Below are 13,423 nucleotides of genomic sequence, written 5' to 3'. Positions count from 1 at the left end.
GGTAGTTAGCGATCGTTTAGCGCCCAGCCCACGGCACCGCAGTCAATGATTTGCTGATTCGCGTATCGCTAATCAGCATTGGTACTTTTATAGTATCTGTAAGTGATCAGAACTGATCACAGTCAGATCTATAATAGTATTAGTGTCACCTTAGTTCGCCCTCCACCCAAAACGCAGTGTTTGCACGATCAGGCCTGATCAGTCGCCCACACGAGGGGCATGGCGAGTTTATGTAAAATTTTATTTTTTGTCACAAGTTAGTGGAAAATGAGACTTTGTACGAAAAAAAATTATAATAATTTTCCGCTAACTTGTGCAAAAAAATATAATATTCGATGAACTCGCCATGCTCCCCACGAAATACCTTGGGGTGTCTTCTTTCCAAAATGTTGTCACATGTGGGGTATTTATACTGCCCTGGCATTTTAGGGGCCCTAATGCGTGAGAAGAAGTCTAGGATCCAAATGTCTAAAAATGTGAAATCCTAAAAGGTGCTCATTGGAATTTGGGCCCCTTTGCGCATCTTGGCTGCAAAAAAGTGTCACACATGTGGTATCGCCGTACTCGGGAGAAGTATGGCAATGTGTTTTGGGGTGTATTTTTGCATATACCCATGTTGGGTGAGAGAAATATCTCTGTAGAATGACAACTTTGTATAAAAAAATGTAAAAAGTTGTCATTTACAGAGATATTTTTCACACACAATATGGATATATGTAAAAATACACCCCAAAACACATTGCCCTACTTCTCCTGAGTACGGCGATACCACATGTGTGACACATTTTGGCAGCCTAGGTGCGCAAAGGGGCCCAAATTCCAATGAGTACTTTTAGGATTTCACAGGCCATTTTTACGCATTTGGATTCCAAACTAGTTCTCACGCTTTAGGGCACCTAAAATGCCTGGGCAGTATAAATACCCCACATGTGACCCCATTTTAGAAAGAAGACACCCAAAGGTATTCCATGAGGGGTATGGCGAGTTCATGTAAAATTAAAATTTTTTGTCACAAGTTAGTGGAATATGAGACTTTGTAATAAAAATAAAATAAAATGCAATTTCCGCTAACTTGTGACAAAAAATAAAAAACTTCCATGAACTCACTATGCCCATCAGCAAATACCTTAGGGTGTCTACTTTCCGAAATGGGGTCATTTGTGGGGTGTTTCGACTGTCTGGGCATTGTAGAACCTCAGGAAACATGACAGGTGCTCAGAAAGTCAAAGTGCGTAAATTAATTTTTTGCACCATAGTTTGTAAACGCTATAACTTTTACCCAAACCAATAAATATACACTTATTGCATTTTTTTTATGAAAGACATGTAGAACAATAAATTTAGTGAAAAATGTATATAGAAATGTACTTTTGTTTTAAAAATTTTACAACAGAAAGTGAAAAATGTCATAAAAAAATAAAAATTGGTCAGTTTTGATTAATATCAAAAAAGTAGACATGTCAGCAGCAATGAAATACCACCAAATGAAAGCTCTATTAGTGAGGAGAAAATGAGATCAAATTCATTTGGGTGGTAAGTTGTATGACCGAGCAATAAACTGTGAAAGTAGTGTAGTGCAGAAGTGTAAAAAGTGGCCTGGTCATTAAGGGCCGTTTCACACGAGCGGATGCCGTGCGTGGCATCCGCTCCGTGAAAGAGTGCCAAGACCCGCTGCAGACTGCAGAGGCACGGAGCAGTAACATGACTGTTACTGCTCCGTGCCTCTCTGTGATCTCTTTCCTACGAAATCACAGTTGTCACTGTGATTTCATAGTAAAGAGATCACAGAGAGGCACGGAGCAGTAACAGTCATGTTACTGCTCCGTGCCTCTGCAGTCTGCAGCGGGTCTTGGCACTCTTTCACGGAGCGGATGCCACGCACGGCATCCGCTCGTGTGAAACGGCCCTAAGGGGGTCAAGCTAGCGGGGCTGAGGTGGTTAATGTTGTAAGACTGTAGTACTTGTCACTGACTAAAGTTATTCAAAATTACATATTCTAACTTATATTTTTTTGGTCAACTTTGAGTACTGGGTCGAGTGGCATATGAGGGAGAAGGTGGTTTCCTTGATTGATACTCACGGAGAAGGTAGAGTGTTTATTTGATTTCAAAGTTTAATTGTGTAATCTTGGATTCTCTATTAGCAATATGTGTTTTTTTGTTTTGTTTTAATGTTGAAATACTTTACTAGTCAGTTCCTCCTGTGGCTAACCTTTTTTCACACTAAAAATATATATATATTTTTTTTTTATATTTGTTTTTTTGGTCAACTTTGAGTACTGGGTCGAGTGGCATATGAGGGAGAAGGTGGTTTACTTGATTGATACTCGCGGAGAAGGTAGAGCATTGTTTATTTTTATTTTTTTTTATGCAATATGTAAAATTTTGGTTTGTTTGAGCAACCTTCAAATGAAGCCACCAGTCAGGATCCCTCAGTCGCCTACAGAGTTCGCGGGAGTGTGCATGGCGTTCATTGACTTATGAATCTTGATTAAATAGTTTAAATTAGCATTTTCTATTTTGCTTTAAATTAGATTCTTTTTTTTTTTTTTTTTCTTTCATGGTTCAAGAGGCTACAACATAGAGGATGAGGAGTTTGGGGTGCCTACCATTGATAACAAGCTCCTCATCTAACTTGTGGTGGCGCGTCAATCTTTACGGGACCACTCTGACGGCCAACACACTGATCATCATCGGACCAAGCGGCCATAGAGGGACATATGTTCTGACATTTCTGAGACCTGGGGAGAGTTAAATGCGGTGTCTCCGGAGATATGTTGTAAGAACAGCATTTTTTTTTTTTTTAAACATTCATATTGTTCTTAACCTTACATCATGTTATGTTTTTTTTTTTTTTTTAACTTTCAAACAGGTTACACAACGCGTTGCTGATCTATCCAGGACGGCTTCAGGATGGACTATGAAGGAGGTTCAGTCCCCGATTGGGTCCGGCGCAACCTCAGGGAGTACATATACAGCAGCCTTGGTTTACGACGACGCACAATGGCACAAAGAAGGTAAATTATATATTTTTTTTAAAGAAATTTAAATGAAATGTAAACAGAAATGTAATTTAAGGGACTGTCTGTAACAGCAGAGCGTTTGGCTACCCTGTTTTGGACAGCCAACCTATGGTGTAATGTAGACGTAGCATCGGACATGGATGGTGTTTTTAAAGGTCAGTTTTTTGTTTTGGTTTTTCATACAGAACTAAGAGCAGCACTCTGGAGACTGAACAACCCCCTGATGCGGAAAATGAATGGATCGCCAACGCCAGACCTCCTGTCCCTCATGCATCTGCTCGGGAGAATCCGGGTCCCCTACCTGATCCTGCTCAACAGAGGCTCTTAGGTTGACATCCAAATTTAAGAGCCCTGCTGAGCATGCAGAGATCGGTGTGCCAAAGCAAAATGATTATGTGGACCGTGTAGAGGTTGTTTCCAACACTGTAGAAGGTTTGGACGAACATCAGAAGGAGTTTAGTGCTGCCTTGATTCGCCGCTGGGAGGGAGCAGAGTCGGCAATCCAATGCAGCCCTACCTACCTTATGGAGTAAGCATTATCAATTTGGTGGACTCAATGACGCCCGAGCAGTTGCATGAGTTTAATATCATGCTAGAGAATGTGTCACAGAAATTGGCCACGGCCCCCACAACCTCATCCCACACCAGTGACCATTACCGACAACCTTCCCATTCCCAGCCCCCGAGCATGTGTTCCCTTCTGTCTCTTATTCTACTTCTCCGTACCACTATTTTCCCCACCACCTCTACACATGCTCGGGTACCATCCTCCTCAGACCCTTATACAACCCACAATGTCAACCTGCATGCTTTCTTGTGGACTGTATTTTTAGCTCAGAGAATAAAGAGGACTGAGGGGCTACCATTGCCAACCTCAAACCACCTACTCCACTAAAAATTTCATTTTTTTTTTAAAAGTATGTGTATATATATATATATTTTTATGGATATATTGTAATTTATACAAAAATTAAAAAAATGTATAGTTAACTTCAATGTATTTGTGTTTTAATTGGCCAGTACAGGGTAACAGTAACCTTTGGCACTACCGCTGTGGTGACATTAAAACTACCATAGGGTCACTACTGTATGTTTATTAAAAAGCCCTTGGTATTTTTATATTTTTCCCAAAACAACATTATTGCCAAAGGTGAACCATGAACAATACCATCAGTAATGAGCTATCTTTTGGCTCTTTATTGATCGTAGACCCTATGATTGGCACATGAACAGCAAATGCTTGTTCGTTGTTCAATCTTGCCCCTTATCATATGAGCCCTTGTGGGAGTCGGGGTCCATCAGCATCATCATGAATTCATTAATAAATTGTAATTTAACAGTTTGATTAATGATTTCCCTATGACGCTATGACATAACTAGTGTGATTACCACAATGGACACACAAGGGACTAACTGCTGTTAAAGGGGTATTCCAATCAATGGTGGCATATCGCTTGAATATGCAACCATTGTCTGATAGGTGTGGGTACCACCGATGGGAGACGCACCTATATTGAGAACGGAGCAGGTAGCGCTGTGGCTGGAGGACACCAGATTTAATGGGGTCCGTCGACCACTGTTTGCTAATCCACAACTCTCACATAGAGAAGAATGGAGGGCGGCAGAGCATGCGCATTGCACCATACTCCAATTTCGGGGACCAGTTTTCAATATAGGTGCGGGGAACAGCAGCTATAAGACAATGGGGGCATATCCAAGCGATACACCCCTATTGTCTGAGATGAGAAAACCCATTTTAAGGCCTCTTTCACACGACTGTATTCCCTACAAGAGGGCCATATGTCCCGCACTGGCATTGATCGTGCCAACAGGAGTACACACAATCCTAGATTACAATGATGCTGCGCAAGTCGAGCTTCAGGTGGAACTATTGTTTAGCACGAATAGAGAATAGATCATATGAATGCGGGACAATAGCCCATTGTGAGGCACAACATGGACAACATCAAGATGCCATGTACTCCTGTACGCACGATCAATATCGCCCGTTAACTAACACTATACATGTTTTAGTGCATATAGTTGTGTACAAGAGTCCAAAAGGTGTGGTCCGTGATCAGAGCTGAAACTGGACATAATTGTGAAGGAGATACGGTCACGGTGTAAGCAGTGTGTAGGTGATACGGTCACAGTGTAAGCAGTGTGTAGGAGATACGGTCACGGTGTAAGCAGTGTGTAGGAGATACGGTCGTTTAATTCTCCATTGTCACAGTATTTATAGTTACCTCATCAGTATTACAGTCACTCACATTGGTTGAATTGGCACATGGATACACATGTGAGCAGTAACGCCACGTCAAGGCTTCAACCCTTGTTACTGACCAGTCACACACCATGCTTTTCATTCATACGCATTTGGCATTCCAGATGTTTTGGACTACACCTCCCATAATACTTTACCAGCATGATGGGAGATGTAATTCACAGCAGGTGGACGGCCTATGGGTGCCGACCTCTGAACTCGCGGTGGTCACAGTACACAGGAGCAGCTTGTCACGTGTCAGATGTGCAGTGTCCCAGGGGGTCAGTAGTGTAGCTTTAGGTATGCTGGGCTTTGTAGTGCAGGGTAACCCACTAACCTGGGACTCACTGTCGTCTTCAAACGGGTCAGCACTGGAACAGGCAGGTGATGAATGTCGTGACGCCAGTGCCAATTGAACGGTGGCACACCGTGTAGTGACAGGCGGAATAATTGAGGGATCTTTATATTTGAATAACAGGGTAACTTTACTGAAGATACTTGAAGATAGATGAACAGTCAGTAAGTACAGTTCCAGAATATTCCACACGTTACAAAACAGTCATAGCAGTGGTTCAGGCTATTAAGCGCAGCCGCAAAAAGCTATCTTCAAGACAGGCCTCCTAGGATCAGGACTTTCCTCTTACTCTAGATGTAGCCATACACTTCAGGCAACTATTCTCTCTGCAGGGGTACACTTACTTCCTCTCCTGCTTTAGTTCCTGGCTGTAAGCAATACTCTCAAGGTCCAGACACCCAAATCACGGTGATAACCCTTGAGCAAAGGTTTTGTAGAGGTTCCCCTTTTCTCCTGTGGACAGGCTGTTACTTAGAGTACCTCAGGTATACTTGACCTGGAAAACTGGGTGGGAATGATCCTCCACACCAGTGGTGCAATTTCTGCACTAGTTACTGAGTCCTGAATCGCTCAGAACCCACTCTGAACTAGGAACTTCCAACTACTACCCTTCCTTAGTGATGTCCGGATCATGAACGAATCGTTCTTTTGAACCGATTCAGTTCACTGATCTGGAAGAGTCGGTTCCTCTGACTGAGCCGATCCGAATGAAACGGCTCAGTCAGATCAGCAGCAGGCAGTGAAATAGGAGCCAGCAGTGGACGCTAGCCCCACCCCTCCCCGCCCTCCAACCAATCAGAGGCAGCCAGCACTGACACAGCACAGGGGGAGTCGCAGGGACTCAGAGAATTGGCTGAGTCTATTAGTTAAAAGAATCGAATGAGTCAGAGACTCATTTGATTCTTTTGAGTTAAAAGAGCCGTGAGTCACCGAGTCCCTGCCAGGCTCCCTGCTCTGCGGCTCCCTGTAAGTCTGTCCGGGGGGAAGGGGGGGCATTGATCTAGCATGTAGCAGAGCAGGAAGTCTGGTAGGGACTCGGTGACACGATTCTTTTAACTAAAACTCTGACAATTATCACAGTCTGCTCCACTGCAGCAGAGCTGTGTTTGCCAGGAGCCAGTCCCTCCTGACCTTCGGTTCACTTGAGAGCCGACTCAGCAAGTGAACCGAAGATTCGATGAGCTGAGCATGCGCATTGATCTTCAGTTCACTTGCTTCTGCCGGCTCAGGAAGTGAACCGAAGATCCGATTCATGAATCGGTTCATTTGAACGAGCTGATTCAAATGAACCGATTCATGTAAAAGATCCGAACTTCCCATCACTACCCTTCCTGGGTTAGGCCCTAGCCTATTTATACTAACTTCGGGGCTCCCTCTGCTGGCTGGAATATGAATTGCCGGCTACAGGCCTAACTTTCTTAAAGGGAGCTACACATTATAATATAGCAGTGTCGGGTAACCTACCCGTATACTGCACACCCCCAGACTTTAACGTGAGTAAGGCCTCGTACTCACACACATGCCTTTCTGAACCGGCATCCAATGGTACATAAATTAAGCATTACATTATAAATATGGTAAATAATTATTTCACACAGAAGATATAACATTTGTAACTTAATGAACAGACGACGCAAGGGAAAGGGGCGTCTTCTTACTTCTTAGACACTGGCCGCCGACCTGGCACAGCGGACTTAAGGTGAACCAGGTTAGTCCATTTTTCTTGGTTAAACTATAATAAGGGAACTACACAGGGGTTTCCTGCGGGTGTATAACAGGCAAGGGCTCACGTGGAGGAGTCCATTCTTGCGCACAAACGTCAAGCAAGCTATTTCCAGTAGCAACTGCCTGGGAAGAGACACCACCAGCATAATCAAAGTCCCCTAAACGGACTGGCGGACGTCCCCTGTTCATCCGGGTGGACCTTCTCAACACAGGGGTCTCCTCCTCCCTTAGCATCGAGGTAGAAGAGATACGAGCAACAGGAGGGTCTCCACCAGTGGGACCCTGGTCAGGAACAACAGGATCCCCTATAAGGAGGACTGGATCCGGGGCATTTTGAACCGGCTCTTCTGGAGGTAAAGGCACCATAGGTGTCGGAGCGGGCACCAACAAATTCAACCATGGTGTCAGGAGCCAATGCATGGGTTCGGTGTCATACATTAGATTACTGACAGCCTGCATAGGATCCTCAGGCTGTATTGATGACTCTGACACAGGTGATTCAGATTCAGAACTCTCAGCACTGGGTTCTTTCATCAGGAAGAGCTTTAACCGGTTCCTGTCAACAATTTGGGATCCCCTGCCTTCTCGGGTAATCTCAAGTGTGGGTCCCAGCATTTGGGATCGCAATGACAACATAGGGAATCTGCTCCCATTTACTGTCCAGTTTACTTGTACGATGGTTGTTTTTCAACCACACCACATCTCCTATTGTCAAGGGTTCTGCATGGGCTGCTTGATCATAGTCTCTCTGCTGTCGGTCTCTAGCATAATCCATACGTTCCTGAACAATGGCTTTGGCCGTATTCAATCGCCTTTGGTGCTCAGCAACCCAGTCGGTGTTAGGTAATGGGTTGATGCAATCAGGTACGTGTATGTCCAAGGAGTGATCAGCAGGCAATGTCCCTTGGCGCCCAAACATCAAGTAAAAAGGGGTATACCCAGTGGAACAATGGATGGTATGGTTGTACGTGTACATGAGCTGTGGCAACAGACTGGGCCAATCCCCTCTGGTTTCAGGAGGCACGGCCCTCAGCATCTCTATCAAGGTCTGGTTCATTTTTTCACACAGTCCATTACCTTGAGGATGGTAGGCCGTTGTCCGGATCTTCTTGCAGTTGTGTAAGCGGCACAGTTCATGGAACAGATGGGACTCAAAAGCAGGGCATTGATCAGTGAGGATCTTTTCTGGACATCCGTAGGGCAAGAGGAAGTGTTTCCAGAACAGTTCGGCTGTAGTCTTGGCCGTCTGGTCTCTCACAGGCACTGCTATGACAAACTTGGTGAAGTGGTCAATAATAGTCATGGCATAAGCATACCCTGAGCGACTAGGCTCCAACTTCACATGATCGATGGCGACAAGTTCAAGAGGACGGGTACTTACAATGGGTCGTAGTGGTGCCCTCTGGTCGTGGTGCTCACTTCGTTTTAAGGCACAGGCTATACACTCCCGACACCATCTCTCAATGTCCTCTCTCATGCCCACCTAATAAAACCGCTGGTGGATATTAGCCTCAGTCTTTTGGACCCCAAAATGACCGGATTGATTATGATACATCTCCAACACCATACCTGCATCTCGTCGGGGTATGAGAATCTGATGCACTCTCTCATTGGATACTGGGTCTAGGCTTCTCCGTAGTAATAGGCCCTTTTGTATGAAGAGCTGATGGCGCTGTCTCCACAGTTTGGTGAGCTCTGGATCTGCAGTCTTACGTCTAATTCTCTCAGGGGCTCTGCCACTAGTAATAAAATCCAACAACTCACCCAGCACTCTACTTTCAGACTGTAATTTCACCCATCTTTCCTCTTTGGGCTCGGGCTTACTGGAGGGTGAAGGGGCGGTGGCTCTGTCATTGGTAGCTCGAGCCTGATCCTGTTGAGCAAATTTGTTATAGAAGGCTGGCATTTCTACATCTGCCCAAGCATCCCGCCTGTCATCAGGAGCTGTCTCTGTGGGAAGCCTGGATAAAGCATCAGCATTATCATTAGTACGTCCAGCACGGTATTTTACAGAGAAATCATAGTTGGCGAGGCGGGAGGGCCATCTCTGCTCCAAGGCCCCCAATTTAGCTGTATTTAGATGCGCCAGAGGGTTATTGTCGGTGAATGCAATAAACGGGGTGGCGGCTAGATAGTCTTTGAATTTCTCAGTCACTGCCCACACTAATGCCAGGAACTCTAGTTTGAAGGAACTATAATTCTGATCATTTTTCTCAGCCCCTTTCAGGGAGCGGCTTGCATAAGCTATCACTCTTTCTTTTCCCTCTTGGATCTGAGCCAACACAGCTCCCAGGCCTCGTTTGCTAGCATCGGTATAAAGATGGAAGGGTTTGCTGTAGTCTGGGTAACCTAACACAGGAGGCTCGGTCAATTTCTTTTTTAACAATTGGAACGCTATTTCCCTTTCCTCATTCCACTCAATGGGCACAGGAGTCCTAGGGCTTTTCTTGGGTTGCCCCCTCAGGAGTTCCTGAATAGAATCAGCTATTTGAGCAAAATGGGGGATAAAACGTCTATAGTAGCCTGCAAAGCTAAGGAAACTCCTCACCTCTTTGACGGTAGTGGGGACCGGCCAATTACGGACAGCCGCTAGCTTATCAGGGTCAGGCTGCACGCCCTCTGCGCTTACCACATGCCCCAGGTATTTTACTGCAGGTTTGAGCAAGTGACACTTGGATGGCTTTACTTTCAAGCCATATTTGATAAGGATTTCAAATACTTCTGCTAAATGTTTCAGATGGTCCTCATATGTTTTTGAATATACAATGACATCATCTAGATACAGCAGCACTGTTTCAAAGTTTTTGTGGCCCAAACACCGCTCCATTAGTCTCTGGAAAGTCCCTGGGGCATTACATAGCCCGAACGGCATACAATTGAATTCAAACAGGCCCATGGGAGTGGTGAAAGCCGTCTTTTCCCTATCCTCGGGGGCCATGGGTACTTGCCAGTAGCCACTGGTCAAGTCCAATGTGGAGAAATAAGCGGAGGAGCCCAGAGCAGTTAGTGACTCCTCAATGCGGGGCAGTGGGTATGCATCTTTGTGGGTTATTTGGTTAATTTTTCTATAATCCACACAGAAACGGATACCACCATACTTTTTCTTTACAAGGAGCAAGGTGCAGCCCACGGACTACGGCTGTCCCAGATTACATTAGAGTCTTTCATCTCTTGGATCATTTCTTTTACAGTCTGATATGAAGTCGGCGGCAAGGGTCTGTATCTCTCCTTGATAGGAGGATGAGAGCCAGTAGGTATGGTGTGTTGTATGGCACTAACCTCCCCATAATCAGTAGCATGTTTACTGAAGGCCTGGTGGTGCTCTTTGACAAGCTGTAGGATCCCTTCTCGTTGATGTTGGGGGGTAGCCTCGTCCCCGACATGGAGCTCTTCCCACCAGGGTACTTGTGGCTGGGTCACCGGCGGACATCCGCTGACTGCAGCTGGCGGCTTTTCTGTCACTGGCAGACGAATGATGTCCTGGAAGGACACCTGGGAAAGCTGGGCAACAGGGCAGTGCTTAGTAAGCGCAACAGGATGATCACTCAGGTTAATCAGACGGACAGGCACTTTACCTTGGGAGACGTTCACCAGGCACTTGGCAGCTCTCACATAAGGGTAGTTCTCCATCTGGATTGGTTCCACCAGGGCTGGATAATCTTGGCCTTGGACTCCCAGGACAGTACAGTATTTACACACGGGCCGTTTGCGGTCTTTGGAACGATCTCTATTACGCCTCCCAGGATCCCTGGGGTGAGTCTCTTGGTATGGAGGTGAGAATGGTTTAGGAGGTGACAGGAACTCTTCCTCTGACATTAGGGGTTTTTCCCATTCTTCTATCTTTCTGCACACTCTCTCTAAACTTTTAGTGAGATGGTTTACCTGTTCCGTCAGCATGGCTATAGTATCAGTAGCTGAAGCTTGAACAGCTTGGCCGGCTCCAGCCTGGTTAGGGATAAGCGGTTTTGGCCTGCAGACTGGCGACTCAGGTGGGGTGCTCACCTCCGTAGATACTGTTGACCCCAGAATTTTTATAGCTAGCTCTTTAAAATCCAGAAAGGTACTGCTGGGGTGTTGGGCTGACAGCATTTTTAATTGAGTCCTTATTTGCTCACTAGACACCCCTGTGATAAATTGTTCCCTCAGGGTCTGGTCCTGATTGTCAGCCTCCCTGGGATCTATCTGGATTACAGCCCCCAAAGCCTCCTGAAGTGATAGGGCATAGTCACAGAGGGACTCACCGGACTTCTGCTTCTTGCCAAAGAAGTGCATCTTTATCTCTGAGGCAGTCCTTGTTTCAAAAATGGTCCTGAGGCGAGTGAATATTTGCTCTAGAGTACTCCGCTCAGCATCAGGCCAGGATAATACCTCTCTGCGGGCAGCTCCCTCCAATTGTGCTAGCAGGATTTCCATCTGCTGTTCGGCATTTATGGGGTACAGTTTGAATAATGCCAGCAACTTTTCTTTAAAGTCTCTTAAGGTATGGGCCTCCCCTTTATAGCGGGGAAACCATGGGGCCCCAAAATAGTAAGGCATAGTAAAGGGCATCATGCTGGGAGGTATAGGAGGATTAGAAGCCGCAAGTTCTCCTGGTGCCGGCTGCTCGGGAACTCCCGGCTCTGACATATTAGTTTAATAAGATGCGGCCGCTGGCGACTAAAAGGGCCGGAACAATCCCCTTCCCTCCGGTTACAAGTCCTTACCGGTATCGCCGGGGTTGTGCAGGCCAAGTCTCGTGAGACTCCGGACGTCCTGTGTACGCGGTGACGTTGCTGACGCAGGAAAAGCAGGGCCGCAGCGGTGCGATGATGAAGAGGGGCGGGATTCTCTGTGTCTTTGAAGGGATCCGCCCACGAAGGTCCTCAGCAGCGCGGGAAACTTTACTCTATGCGGCCATTCCCTGACAGCAAGCAGGGGCGTTGAAAAGTCAATAAATTGCAATCCACAAACACGATTTTCTCTCTGGGGGTAGCGCAACACAGCGCAGCGCCTCCGATTCTTCCCAGGCACAATTATAATCCACAAACTTGGGAATAAAGGGTACAGTCCTTGCAATACGGTGATGGAATAGTTAAAGCACACAGTTCACACTTCTCTGCACTCCAGAAGCATGCGATCCTGTTCGTGACGCCAAAAAGAGCGATGCAGTGTCCCAGGGGGTCAGTAGTGTAGCTTTAGGTATGCTGGGCTTTGTAGTGCAGGGTAACCCACTAACCTGGGACTCACTGTCGTCTTCAAACGGGTCAGCACTGGAACAGGCAGGTGATGAATGTCGTGACGCCAGTGCCAATTGAACGGTGGCACACCGTGTAGTGACAGGCGGAATAATTGAGGGATCTTTATATTTGAATAACAGGGTAACTTTACTGAAGATACTTGAAGATAGATGAACAGTCAGTAAGTACAGTTCCAGAATATTCCACACGTTACAAAACAGTCATAGCAGTGGTTCAGGCTATTAAGCGCAGCCGCAAAAAGCTATCTTCAAGACAGGCCTCCTAGGATCAGGGCTTTCCTCTTACTCTAGATGTAGCAATACACTTCAGGCAACTATTCTCTCTGCAGGGGTACACTTACTTCCTCTCCTGCTTTAGTTCCTGGCTGTAAGCAATACTCTCAAGGTCCAGACACCCAAATCACAGTGATAACCCTTGAGCAAAGGTTTTGTAGAGGTTCCCCTTTTCTCCTGTGGACAGGCTGTTACTTAGAGTACCTCAGGTATACTTGACCTGGAAAACTGGGTGGGAATGATCCTCCACACCAGTGGTGCAATTTCTGCACTAGTTACTGAGTCCTGAATCGCTCAGAACCCACTCTGAACTAGGAACTTCCAACTACTACCCTTCCTTAGTGATGTCCGGATCATGAACGAATCGTTCTTTTGAACCGATTCAGTTCACTGATCTGGAAGAGTCGGTTCCTCTGACTGAGCCGATCCGAATGAAACGGCTCAGTCAGATCAGCAGCAGGCAGTGAAATAGGAGCCAGCAGTGGACGCTAGCCCCACCCCTCCCCGCCCTCCAACCAATCAGAGGCCGCAGCACTGACACAGCACAGG

The 13,423-nt window shown here is 46.1% G+C and overlaps 1 long non-coding RNA gene across 1 annotated transcript; it reads left to right on the top strand.

Moving 5' to 3' along the window:
* Nucleotides 1-2,554: 2,554 nt before the first annotated feature.
* On the top strand, nucleotides 2,555-3,330 carry LOC122937771. The gene is made up of 3 exons (XR_006389914.1): nucleotides 2,555-2,778; nucleotides 2,872-3,016; nucleotides 3,208-3,330. It is a non-coding gene; the product is annotated as an uncharacterized LOC122937771 (long non-coding RNA).
* Nucleotides 3,331-13,423: the final 10,093 nt, after the last annotated feature.

This window comes from Bufo gargarizans, chromosome 5 (genome assembly GCF_014858855.1).
Source record: "Bufo gargarizans isolate SCDJY-AF-19 chromosome 5, ASM1485885v1, whole genome shotgun sequence".
Taxonomy (NCBI): domain Eukaryota; kingdom Metazoa; phylum Chordata; class Amphibia; order Anura; family Bufonidae; genus Bufo; species Bufo gargarizans.
This window is presented reverse-complemented; position numbering and strand designations above follow the sequence as displayed.